General features: G+C 34.5%; 1 protein-coding gene across 4 annotated transcripts in view; it reads left to right on the forward strand.

Moving 5' to 3' along the window:
- Positions 1-14,521, forward strand: part of LOC106469581 (putative fatty acyl-CoA reductase CG5065) — a 106,290-nt gene that overhangs the window by 30,814 nt on the left and 60,955 nt on the right. The window contains exon 1 of one of the 4 annotated variants that reach the window (XM_022398903.1): positions 13,484-13,702. The exons of the other annotated variants lie outside the window; for them this stretch is intronic. The gene's annotated coding sequence lies outside the window, so the exon portion shown is untranslated. Of the gene's footprint in view, positions 1-13,483; positions 13,703-14,521 lie in introns of those variants that run through there. 4 annotated transcript variants of the gene reach the window in all.

A 14,521-nucleotide genomic window follows, 5' to 3' on the forward strand; every position in this document is an offset into this window, starting at 1 on the left:
AATCCTGAAAAATATTTGGGGGTGCTTAACTTTTTTCCAGGTGTATAGATGAACATTAGATGATTGTAACATGTAGATACTCAATGCTTTGTACACTATACAATCGACGTCTTTAGGGAACCAACCCCTATATTATGTATGAAGTGAAGGAGTAAAAAAAATCAATACACATAGTATTAAATTTTATTACACACATTCGTAGAATAATTACTTTAATAGACTCGAAGGTTTATTTAAAACAAAGGTTTAGAGGTATATGCTTTATTTGAAAAGGCTGATTTTGTTCTGTTAATTTTTTTTTTCACGCTGTTTGGGGGTTGTGTCTAAGCATATATTTGCCTATTTCTAAACATTATATATAGAGAATTTAGTTATACAGAAACTATAAATGCTTACTATATTCCCAAACAAATCTCCAGAGCAATCTTCAGCTGTAGCTTAACATTTTGCATCTTGAACCAATGCGATCAAATAGTCAATAGTTGCAGTAAATCATCATGTACCGTATCAGCTAGCTGCTACTGGCTATGCTTATTATCATTACAATGTATAAAGTTAACCACCATATCAAGTAATACTTTGCCTATAGTTGAGGATAAAAAATGCCAGCAGATAAATAAAAAAATTGAAATTTAAAACTTGCAAATAGGGTACCGCTAAAAAAGTAAGGAAACAATGCTTTAGACATTATTTACTTAAATTACAAATCTTTATTTTTGACTCCACCAAATGTAATTGGAGTCAAAATAGGGGTTTCTAGTTAGAGTAAATAATGATTACAGTATATCCAGCCTTGTCTCCTTACTTTTTTATGATTCCTTTTTGCAGGTACTGAAATTCCCAATCTTTTATTCATCTTGTGTGGGTCTATATATACGTGTGTGTGTGTGTGTGTGTGAGTGTTACGGTGAATATGCATAAGCGAAGAATTTATGTTTTTCAAATATAGTGCATAACAACCAATGACATTGGAATATGTACATAATTTAAAGATCTGTGAAACAATATTACAAAATTTTCGGTTAATATGCGTCATTACTGCTAGATAATGTTCTTTGTTTTTAGAGCAAAGCACACTGGGCTATCTGCTGTGTCCACCGCGGTGAATCGAACTCCGGATTTTAGCACATTATTTCCGTGGACTTACTGCTGTCTCACCAGGGGACAGGTAATATGCACATTTACCGTTTAATTTGCAAGCTACATTATTCAACAGGAGATACACACACATTCTCCAAACAGGCTTGTTAATGTGCGTAATGATTGGTAAATACGCACATTTTGTAAACATATACAATGACCGTATCACACACATGTATAACAAAGTGCCCAGTTCTTCTATAAATGACAGTTCAATATATATATATATATATATATATCCACATATAACAAAATGATCAAGATGTATGACCACTTGTATCTAAAACTACTTTATCATCGCCTTGTGTGTTATACAGTATTTAATATGGTTATGTTGGATAACTGTTTCTATGATAAATATTTCTTGAATCTATCTATATACCGTATGTGTGTATAACAGAAGAATGTCAGTATGCCGAAACAATTCGATGACATACTTGGTGTTTAAGGCATGTCGACTTTCGTTCGTTAACAAATAACGTTCGTGACATATAACTATGATACGCAGTTTTTATGTTAATATTAACATGTAATTTCATATTTAAATATTTGTCTTCAGCTCACGACTTCAGAATCTTGGAGATGTTTTCAACATCTTGAGTAGGCTATGAAACCAGATATGTTATAGTTATTGAAATTAAAAGCTGTTATCTTTGCGTATGAGTATCAGAGCTTATTGGTTGGTACAGGTGGTTAATGTTTTTTTTTTATATCAACGTAAAATGAAGTCTAATTTAAACTTTGTTTGTTTTTCGGATATTCGCACAAAGCAACTCGAGGGCTATTTGCGCTAGTCGTACCCTAATATTGAATTGATAGGCCAGTAAAGAAGGCAGCTATTCAACAGCACCCACCGCCAATTCTTGGGCTACACGAATCTAATAGTGCCTCAAAGTGTTTACAGGCATGCTAATCCCTATAGGCCAGGCCTAACCCTGAAATGATGAAACGTTACCTCTATTACTAAAACAGTTATTGAAATGGATTTAAAGTATTCATAACATACGCTGCTCAAAACAGATAAGAGAACAATAATGTAAGCAAGCATCGTGAACGAAGTTTTGTAATGATCAGTATGAGAAGCATGTTAGTAGTGTGTGTGATGGTGAACATTGTTCATCTTTTAGTGGTGAGTAGTTCATGCATTACAGATAAACCCCTACATAAGATTTATAAATGTGGTTTTCCTTCACATCTGTGGTAGAATTTCAAGTGGACCATGAAGTTCCTTGTTGTAATGTGTGTTTTTCTCAGTGCTCTGATATTGACAGTGTGTGTTAGGTGTTAATTGGATGAGCTGTGAAGACGGTGCTGCACGGATCACTGTTGCCTCAACGTTTAATGTAGCTCTCAGTGTAGTGACAAGACTTTGAAGGCGTTATCAAACCACCATATCATAATACCAGGAGACCAGGGCCGTACACGTGCCACAAGTCAAAGACAGGATCGCTACTTAGTGAACTTTAGCACTACAGAATCGTCAAGGTATTGCCAGAGGTCTACAAATTGACCTACATCGTGCAAGGCACCCGTTTATCTGACCAAATTGTTCGTAATAGACTTCATGTACGTGGATTAAGAGCCAGAAGACTCAATCTTGGCCCAAATTTGACCATACAGCACCGTGATGCCAGATTAAACCATGCAGCACCGTGATGCCAGATTTGACCATACAGCACCGTGATGCCAGATTAAACCATGCAGCACCGTGATGCCAGATTTGACCATACAGCACCGTGATGCCAGATTAAACCATATAGCACCGTGATGCCAGATTAAACCATGCAGCACCGTGATGCCAGATTAAACCATGCAGCACCGTGATGCCAGATTAAACCATGCAGTACCGTGATGCCAGATTAAACCATGCAGTACCGTGATGCCAGATTAAACCATATGGCACCGTGATGCCAGATTAAACCATGCAGCACCGTGATGCCAGATTTGACCATACAGCACCGTGATGCCAGATTTGACCATACAGCACCGTGATGCCAGATTAAACCATATAGCACCGTGATGCCAAATTAAACCATACAGCACCGTGATGCCAAATTAAACCATACAGCACCGTGATGCCAGATTTGCTCTTACAGTACCGTGAAACCAGATTAAACCATACAGCACCGTGATGCCAGATTGAACCATACAGAACCGTGATGCCAGATTTGCTCTTACAGCACCGTGATGCCAGATTTAACTTTGCTCGTGTACACCACAAGTGACAGCTTCGTCGTTGGAGAACTGTACTCTTTACAGACGAAATTCGTTGTAATGTTTCCACTCGTGAGAGACATGTGAGTGTATGGCGACGCCAGAGTGAACATTATGTGGCTTGTAATACCGTGGAATTTGATCGTTATGGTGGAGGTTCTGTTATGGTCTGGGCGGGGATCTGCTTGGAGGGTCTCATTGACCTATATTTTATTGACGGAAGTTCCTTAACTGCACGACGGTATCGAGATGACATTCTGCACCCTGATGTAATACTTTTTGCAGGAGACAATTTCACATTGGTGTAGGATAATGCCAGACCCCACACCACCAGGTTATCTGTGGATTACTTAGAGTAGCAAGGAATCGAGGTGATGGAGTGTTCAGCAAGATAACCGGACTTAAATCCCATCGAACACACGTGGGACCAACTGTATACACAGATTCGTCGCCGTTCAAACCCACCTGCCACTGTTAGGGGGCTGCGACAAGCCTTGACAGAGGAATGGAACACCATGCCTCTAGGATATATCAAACGCATCGTCAGAACTATGCCAAGACGTTGTATACAAACTCGAGATAGTCATATATGCCTCTTACTAGAGGTTATGTGTAAACTTTAGTTTTTTTGTTCCTCATGTTGCACACTACATGGATTACACTTTCGCTTTGAGGGGTGTTGTTTAAAAATGTCATAATTGCTTTAGAAAACCCAAACTCATCAAAGTTTGGTGTTGTCTTTCAAAATTTGTAGTACATACTGGAGAGATTTATACATTTTAATAAAAAGTTTAGAGAAAACGACATTTATATTCCAGATATATATATAAGATTTTTCTATTATTTTAACCAACGTTTCGCTTTTGCGGCCAGGGTTAATATACACAACAATATATATATATATATATATATAGATATATTAACCCTGATGGTTTAATATATATGGAGTATAAATGTTTTTTCTAAACTTTTCATCAAAGTTTTGTTTCAGAAAGGTTCATAACAAATGCTTTTTCGTTTTAATTAACATCTTTTACCTTAGTTATGTACACAATCGTTGAACTTGTTTTCTTTTCCCCTCTTAATTGTTTTGAGCAGTGTATACCTACTGATAAATGTTTTGGAAAGTAAGATTTAGATGTTTGCTTCATTGGATGAGTAATCTAGATTTTTGAAAGACATGAAATCATCATGGCAACGTATAGAAACAAACCTAAAAATGTGATGTAGTTTTTGGTTATTACAGATTTGAAGGAACGTGTTTAAAGTTTTGATCAATATCCTACAGTATTCTTTTGAAAAATCTGTATTATCTATAAAGTATATAAAATGAAATTCACATACTTTTTCTAGCCTAGGATTTAGCCCTGTGGTTACTAATTAGCATTCCGAACTGTGGGTCCATCGTTACGGTCAAAGAAATAAAAACAACTCCGCACTTTGGGGCCCATGGGTGTGTTATAGTTTGAAGTCACTGTCAAAGACTTCGAGCCTACGACTTTGAACTTGGTATTCCTGAATATTCTGTTTTAATTGTTCGGCTCATATATACTAATAGGTTGCAAATAAATGATAATGAATAATTATACTTGGTATTTACAGTGCAAATCAAGCAGGCACTAACAAATAAAGCCTGTCGTAACTAGGGTTAGACTCCTACAAGAAACGGTGAGTGCACTGTAGGTTACCTATTTCGAAATAAAAGAAAATTCAAACCTCCTGTTCACGATAGGAGAGTGTTTAACGGTAAAGTTATATCAGTTATATTTTATACCCCGTGTTTAGCGGGATATAAACAAGTGTTTAATATCATACCACATGCTTCCATAGTCTAGTGCATGGGTAGTGTGCCGTGCTGTGAATCCGAGGCTCAATGTTTGGCGTCTTGATAACACATCATCTTTATCGGTGTTTAGACCAAAAAAAACATAAAATAAAATAAAATTCAAAAACTTGCGCTCTGCACTTTAACGACGTCGGGGCGTTATAAAAGTGACTGTCGAATCCCTTATATGTTTCCTTTATATGTAATTGTAAAAAACACTGCAAAACACAAAATGTGAAACAGCAAATTTGTATGTATCTCTGCATGGACCCAACAAACCATCAGACCAAATTTGGTTAAGATCCATCAACATGGAGCGAATTAGTGATAAAAAAACGTCCATAAAAACCGCAAAACTAAAAATTTGTAGGTATCCTCGCATGGACCTAATGAACTTCCCTACCAATTTTAGTGAAGATCCATCCACACCCTGCGAAGTAGTTATATGGACATACAACAGACAGTACTATTATATTTATATAAATTTGCTTTCATAAATTAATCTTTCTTTTGTTTTGTGCAATATACCATAAAGATAAAATGTAAAGGTACAGTTCTCCACTGTAATAAAATTATAGAAGCAGAATGGCTGTAATGGCAGTTTTCATGCTCATTTGCAGATTATTTGTTATTACAGTCACTCAACAGATGCACTGTAGTGATTATGTATTTGTTTATTGAAGTTCTAAAGAAGTGATATGGTGATAATTCATTTACTTACTGTACTTATCTTACAAACGTATAGTAGTGATCGTGCATTAGAGTCGTTTGGTCAAGTTAAATCTTACACTTCGTACAACTTAGAAATGCATTAGTTTTTCGTGTTGATAATATTCAAAACTATTCCAATTCCTTTACTTAACTAATTCTTTGTTCATCGACTAATGTGAACAAATATATATATTTTTTTCATAAGGCGTGTTTGAGCTAGCATATATATTATAGCTATATATAAACTTTGCGAAATTGCTTGTTTTCTTGTACAAAAATCGATTACACAGAAAAGGTAAAAAAACAATGTCAGTAAGTTCTTCATTCTTTATCAGAGAATTACGGTATGTTGGTTGGGTGCAGTTAGAAAAACGGTTTCACATTCTTAAATATGCGTGTATAGTGGGCGATGTGTAGTCAACCACGTAACTTCCAAGATTCTGTTAACGAGCTCTTTCTAGTCTTTTCTCCAAAGCAGGTACGTGCTTCTGGCCCACATATAAGTAAAAATGTTCATAGATGTCCTTTTATCTCAGTTATTTTTCAATGTTAAACTGACTCTCAAAGACTTGTTGAGAAAATTAAGCTTGTTGGTTTATTTAAAAATTAAGTATATATTGTATTTACAGCATTAGTTTATAAATCTAACGAACGATTTGCCGGAGCTTCAGTTACAGAAGAATTAAACTATTTCCGTGTTATACTAACAGTATGTAAAGTTTAAAAACAAGTAGCTCACTAAAATTACAAGCAATAACTATACATCAAACGTTTATCCAGTAATTTTACATCTACAATTTTGTTGGTTCGTTGTTAAGCCCGAAGCTACACAGATACCGAAACCAAATTTTTAGCGTCATAGGTCCAGAGACTTACCGTTGAGTTACTGGAAGCAACTTTTATGAAGTCCGCGACAAACTCACTGTGGTTTAATCTCATTTATAAATTACTTACAAATATTACTGTATAGTAATCTAGGAAAATTGTAAGCCTAGTGGATCAGTCATAAATCGTATAACTAAACTTGTTTAACTTACAACGTGTTATTTTAAAAATAATAATCAAATATAAAAGCATATTATTAAAAAACGAATAAAGTATATGTTAAAATTGTCATAGAAAATAAAATTAACTATTCTGTATAATACCTAATGTATCTTTTCTTTTATACCTGAGGTTTGAGATAGTTTCAACTACAGGGTTTCCTGTATTAATATAATCATAAAATAACACGATATATCGGTTAACGGAAAGCACTTTGTAAACCATTCTTAAACAACTAGTTCTTCGAAGTAACAGTTAATCGCTTGACCTGCATTGTGATCTTAGTTCCATGTTCTTATTCTTACCGGAATTAAAATGAAACAAACATTATAGAGTCAGTGTGGTAAGTGCTTATTATATAGTGAATGTGTTTCGAAGAATTTACCGCATACGCAATATATCGCGTGTAGCAGTGTTAGTGAACACAAAACCACATTCTCAGAAAACATCGTGACACCAAAGTTGACACACGAATGTGTCGAAATAAATTTCTCAATATCAAGACTTCTGACAGTTTGTTTCGTTTAAGTTTTTTGTTTTTGGTAGGCTATAGGTCAAGTATTTGTTGAAATACCTGTGTCTCTTTCTATGCTTTCAGGTTGAGTGTTCATGAACATTTATGTGCCATTTCTATGGTTCTAGGATGTTCAGTTCATTGATCTCCATGTCCATACCTATTCCTGTATATTGAGCACAGCCTTATGTTTATATCATAAATTTTCCTTACTATATAATTTTAGAATTATCACGAAACTGTATAGATTTCGTGTTTTGGCGACCCTAGGCTGGTTTCCTCTTTAGTTGTTTACAGTACTGAATGTCTCTTTTTGGTTTTTCGGCCTTGATGACCACCAAGTTGATTTTTACTGTCCTCGATTAGCAGAGGCAACATCTCTTTCAAGGATGGTTGGAAATTTGAAGTCGAGGATGCTCCTTCTACTTAATGGCATTGGAAAATAAAGGATTATGAATAAATTTTGAGAACCAAGACTACTCAGTAAGAAACCTCCAAAAAAGTTGTACCCCTGCTATGGCAAGTAAAGTGTGGCATCTTGTAACAGGTGAGAATTCACGAAAACAAAGATCAGTGGCAAAAATCGACCACATGTCTCAGGTAACAGTACCCAACACAATCAAGGAGAATCTCTGTCCAGAAACAAGGTCAATAGGGTATGGGGCCAACAAAGTATGGCTTCCAGTCATACCACCCGCTCAGTCGTCGCATTCCTTGATGAAATGTATATTCATGCTATTCCATGTGAAGACATTCAGATTAACTCGCTGGACGCAGCACTTATAAATATTTGCTCGATAGGACTGTTGAATCGGGCACTGAGAAATCATCGTCCTCTTACACTAGAAGAATTATGGAAAGTAAGCAGGGAGGAGTGGTGTGCTTTGGACGTGGCAGCTTTACGATGAAGCCTTTTGCAGTGGAAACTATGCTACAGGGCTCTTGTCAAGATCGTTTGATAGAGCATTACCCAACGTGGTGACATGAACTGTACCGACATGGAGAGGTTCCAAAATCGTATTATTATAACGTATTCAACGTATGTATAGTAACACTACTAAATACACACACATCCATATTTGCGATAAACACTAAGCGCCGAAACAGCATTGTTTATAATCACCGGACACTTAATACAACTTTAAGGAGGTTTTGAAAGCAACATGAATATATAAATTGAATTATTAGAATTTTCTATCAAACATTGAACTCAAATGTGATAATTAGATTTTTATCATGTAACTTCCAAAGCCCCCCCCCCCCACGCTTCCCAGTCTTAATAAGATAAATAACATCATACTTTACCCTACTTTTGTTTCACTAATAGTCTTCAACGAGTGATATAACTTTTTCAATTACTAACATCTGGTGACAGACTTCTCAATTTTGTAGAGTTGAGTCAGCTAAAGCAAAGTAAAATGAATTTATATAAGTCTTTAGACATTGGTTAAGTACAAATGCTAAATTTAACGATAATTAAACAAAAAAAAACACAAAACAGTAATCATGAGGAGAAACTACAGCAAGAAAAAACAACAACAAAAAAGTAAAATCAGTAATACGAACATATTAAAAAATGTATAATTTAAATGAAGACTGCATGTTGTTCAGAGTTGGAGAGTGCTGTTTGATGTGGAGGGTTTCTTTAATCAATAATTCCAGGTCAGTATTAGATTGGCAGAGGACAGAAAAAAATGATAGCATGGGAATTTCCATCAAAACGCAAAAAAATATTGAGTAACTCCTGTGTTTCTTCTATACGCCAACATAGTGAAGAAACAGGACATCGACCTATGCTATCCATTTTTTCTGTCCTCTGCCAACCTAATACTGACCTGGAATTATTGATTAAAGAAACCCTCCACATCAAACAGCATTCTCCAACACTATACAACATGCAGTCTTCATTTAAATTATACACCTTTTAATATGTTCGTATTACTGATTTTACTTTTTGTTGTTGTTTTTTCTTGCTGTAGTTTCTCCTCATGATTACTGTTTTGTGTTTTATTTGTTTAATTATCGTTAAATTTAGCATTTGAGTCATCTAGTGCAGCGTGTAGTGGGTCTGCGAGTCATGCCCGAAATTTCATAAAAATAAAAACTAAAAATATGATTTATAAAATTTAATATATACGAATTAAAACATTTCATTTTGGAAAACAGCTTTTCCCTCACACAGAATATTTTTTTTATCAAACCAAAAAACATCGATAGGTTTTGGGGTTCGCAAGAAAATTTTAAATTAAAAAGGGTCCTCGGATTACTAAAGTTTGAGAACCACTCGTTTAGTGTATTAGTAAAACAAAAGCAGGGCAGATTATGACGTTAATTCTTTAAAGCTGGAAAGTAAATGTGGGTGTGTATAATGTAATCGCCCCCCTCCATTCAAACACACACACACACACACACACACACACTACCTAGCTTTAAATATATAACGTCATACTTTGCCCTACTTTTGTTTTACTGATAAGTTAAAGGACTCGGCTGTACAATATTTAAGAAATCGGTCACCAGGTGGAAGTGAAAACGTTATATCACTTACTGAAAACTTACACTTTCCTTGTTGATATTGTGGAAGGAACGTCGGCAAGAGAAGTGAGTGACACGAGGGATAGTCAGTAAGTAGCATCATCGACTATTTACAAAATGCTTAAGGTACTCAAGCTCCTAGAGAAACAGCTAAGATTGTTGTCCATGATTGTTTCTTTATTACTTTAAGTAGGAATGATCCAGAGTTTTAAAACTTTCTAGTTTATTGACTAATGACTGCTGTAGACTAATTACTCCAACTTTTAAGTTTGTTGAACCACAACACGTATTAAGTTTTAGTAATCTATTCGTAGTTGAACTAAAGTAATAAGTCCCTTTAAAGTAGTTCGATTTAAGCCTCTTACTACCGGCTGGGTGGATTAATGAAGAAGAGGTAGGGAAGGAATTGAAACTGAAATTTTGTAAATATAATGCTTATTTAACAAGAAACTTAATGCAGTATTAATCTGTTCAAGAATTATTTGTTAACAACTTTTTGAAATAGTAGCTTTAGCATGTTCTTTACGTGTTATATTTCTGTAGTAGACAATTAGTATTACACTTATGAGTCGGTGATGTGAGTGTTTAATTGGCACAAGGTATTGAGCGGTATGTAACCCAGATTTTCCTAACACCACTCAGACTTTTGTAGCACGTGTATTGTGACATATTCGAACGTGACCTGATCCGGGAAGTGAACATGTTCTCTTTTTTTAAATTCTCTCTCTATTTCATTGTCACAACTCACAAAAAGGAAGAATAAGCACCGGGATGATTAATAACACAAATCGGGAAAGAAAAATCAATTTTCTTTATCGATACAACCTACTCCAGAAAATACACTTGCTAAATTATATGGTCTAAAATAATCTGTTTGTTTTTAGTAATGTTTCAGTATGCTTGTTTACGTGTTATATTTCTGTTATAGTATAGGTAGTATTATTATTATTAGCCAGTTAAGTGCGTGTTTCTTTGGCACAAGGCATTGACCGGTGTATAGTTTTAAGATTTACCTAAAACCACTCAAGGCACGTATTTTGTGTTAATATTCGAACGAGATCTGGTTCCGTAAGTAGACATGTTCTGTGTTATTTTTGTTATCAATGACACGACTCAAAAAATGAATATGTACCGTGATTGTTGACAACACGACTCAGGAAAGAAAACATGCTAGAAAATACACGTCGGCCTTTATTGCTATATGATATGATCTAAAACCTATTTCTTTTTAGTAATGCTTCAAGAAAGCTTTTTTTTTCATTAAAGTTCGTATTGTTGTTATGACTGCAATGTTTAGTGTGATTTTAGAACCAGTACGTAATTAGAATAATTGTTTAATTACAATCGGAGATCGAAGTGTAGAAAGATCTCTGCGGGTTATAAGGCTGAATGCACTATTTTATGTATATATATATCCCGGTCCTTGCGCAGGTAAGTGATTCGTGTATTGGGATGGGGATTGTAAGGTCCAAGGTCCGAGCCGTAATATATAGCTAAACATCATCTTCACTTTTTACTGTTGGGGTCTTGTAACCTTGACGACATTCCTTCCATTCGGTTAAGATGGGGTTGCTCACTAGTCGACTGACTTTCTTCTGGTCAGTATCTCTACATTAGGTATGTTATAACTGAACGTAAAATCTCTGTACTGACCATTTAGCTCGTAAGGTGCCGTTCAGTTTGAAATAGCAAGTTCGCTTAGGAATGGGTTGTTGATAATAATGATGATTGTTTTAATGTTTGGAATCCGTTTCTTAAAATCTGTACCAATTACCAAGTACTTATTCATTGTTTATTTTATCGTCTGATTACTAAACTGTTTAGAGTTTCTGAGCAAAACATTTTTAATTTGAAATAAGACAAATGAAAAAAGCAACTTCTAAAAATATCCATTCAAAAAGTGTTTCTCAAATTTTGTTTTGTAATATTGCTCTCAGTCTAATGACTTACATAATTTTATAACAACTTTGTTTGTAAAAAATCTGGAAAAGTTCAGGTATTGTCGACAATTGTGCTCAATAAAAAATCTTCAACTGTCTGTATCGTAGCCGATCTGTTATGAGAGTTTTTTCTGCATTGTGACTTCTCCTCCTCTTTTTATTTTTCTGTATTGCGACTTCTCCTCCTCTTCTTCTTTTTTTCTGCATTGCGACTTCTCCTCATCCTTTTATTTTTCTGCATTGTGACTTCTCCTCTTCCTCTTCTTTTCATTTTTCTGCATTGTGACTTCTCCTCTTCCTCTCTTTTCATTTTTCTGCATTGTGACTTCTCCTCTTCCTCTTCTTTTCATTTTTCTGCATTGTGACTTCTCCTCCTCCTCTTTTCATTTTTCTGCATTGTGACTTCTTCTCCTCCTCCTCTTCTTTTCATTTTTCTGCATTGTGACTTCTCTCCATCTTTTCATTTTTCTGCATTGTGACTTCTCCTCCTCCTCCTCTTTTTATTTTTCTGCATTGTGACTTTTCCTCGTCCTCCTCTTTTTATTTTTCTGCATTGTGACTTCTCTTCCTCCTCCTCTTTATATTTTTCTGCATTGCGACTTCTCCTCCACCTACTTTTTTTTCTGTACTGGTTGATAATTTCCCTCCAAGAAAACGCTTGTGTATTTTCATCTTTGAAAAAAAAACCTGCTAAATCGTATTCTTAAGTTTTTCAATTCGTATATAAGGAGTTAGAGAAACAATGTTTAATGTCATTTCATTTTTTAAGAATTCCACATACTGCTTGTCTACACAAACAAAATGTAGTTACTCAACATCCTTTTTTTTCTTCAGAATTTAAAATTTTTGTTCAAAATTTAAGCGAAAATGCACGAGATATAACTGGTTAATAATTTAATAATTCAACACTTTTTGAATCAAAGACTGTAAATAAATGCTCATAAAATTTAGTAATTGGGAAGAAATGAGAGTGTCATTATTTTTAAATTAAATATAATAAGGGAAGTAGAAATAAAATTTTTGGTGTGTTGTATTTTTATAAAATAGTAACGTAGATTAGTACCTAAACATCTGTAGATTATTATCATTGTATTTACAAGACGATTCTTGTCAAAAAAATCTTGTTTTGGAAAAAAATGTACCAAAACAAAAGAACAATTAAGAGTGTATTTACACAACTTATTTTTCATTTGTAAAGAAGTTCTCTACATTTCTCTAACACTCTACTAATCTCTCATAAGCTAGAATCATTTCTAACAATCTCATGCAATAAAACCAACTTTATAAATATTTTACATTCAAGGGCTATTCCTACCCATGTGTCGCGTGTGTAGAATTTCTCTGCTCACATGTGAAGACTATCCCTATTGAGTATACAAATTTCTCGTTTGCTTGGAATAGGTTTCTCATATGCTAGATCTTTTTATATTCTACTTTCGCGCGCTAGAAATATTTCTACTATTCTCTTATGTTGGAGCTTTTTATCTTTATCCGTCAGAGTTGGAGTCAGGAATTGCAAAGTAGAGGTTCTTGGCTAGACATGCAGGCAGATTTTACAATGAGAGAGAAGATATAAGGAGCTGCTTAAAGCAACTTTTGTGCTGCTAAAGGCAACTCAATCTAAAGGGGTCTGGGGGCAAGCCTCCCCAGAAAATTAAAACAATATTATAACTTACAGTTGCTATACAAGTCAAGTATGTATAGCACCCCCGGCTACGACGCCTCTAATCAAAATACTTCAAGCGGAAAAAGTCAACAAATACCCGCTTAAAGCATGATGTAAGTTTTGATTTACCACTGATTTTATGTATTTTCCATTGTGTATGTTCCACCTTTTCGTAATACATTATTCATAAAACATACGAAATCTATTTGCAAGTCGGCTTTTACGTTCTAGATCTGTCACTGTTTTTACATTGTATTTTTATCTGATTCTTTAGAGGTTTTTACAAAAAGTGAAAGATTAAATTTGATTTCACAATGTATTATTACTTATATTTGTATGATATTTATAAAAGTGTTTATCCACGATACGTAAACTTTGACCCCAAAAGAATTTTTGTGGGACTTTCGAATGTAGCATGTATACTAAAGTGGAATGACGAATGTTACCAGGTAGCCACGTGTCAGCTTCTTGTCGAATGTACGCCTGAAACAATGCCCCGAGAAACGAAATGTGTTGGAAAATGAAAAGGATGAAAGAAATATAAAACTTATTTAAATATGTTTCATATTCTTAGACGTTTTTGAATATTACGTTTTCTTTTTTATAAAATCTATTGTTATCCATACAATCATATGTTGTTAAGAGTTGATGTGAACTTACCTAATTATTTAAAAACGATAATGTTTACAAACTACAAGTTACTGTTAATTTATGAGATAAAAACTTAGAGATTACATACATAAGGACAAAGGTTGTTCCGTTTTGAATTTTTTCTTTGAAATAGCATTTACTTACAAGCAAGTTGAAAGTAAAATCAATTTCAATATACAAGACTGTTACGGCATCAATTTCATATTATAATTTAGGAACACACTTTCCAAAGATATGCAAATAGCGAACAGTCAGTGTTTGTATTCGTACTAGTGTTTTTT

The sequence above is a fragment of the Limulus polyphemus genome, unplaced genomic scaffold (assembly GCF_000517525.1).
Source record: "Limulus polyphemus unplaced genomic scaffold, Limulus_polyphemus-2.1.2 Scaffold97, whole genome shotgun sequence".
Classification (NCBI taxonomy): domain Eukaryota; kingdom Metazoa; phylum Arthropoda; class Merostomata; order Xiphosura; family Limulidae; genus Limulus; species Limulus polyphemus.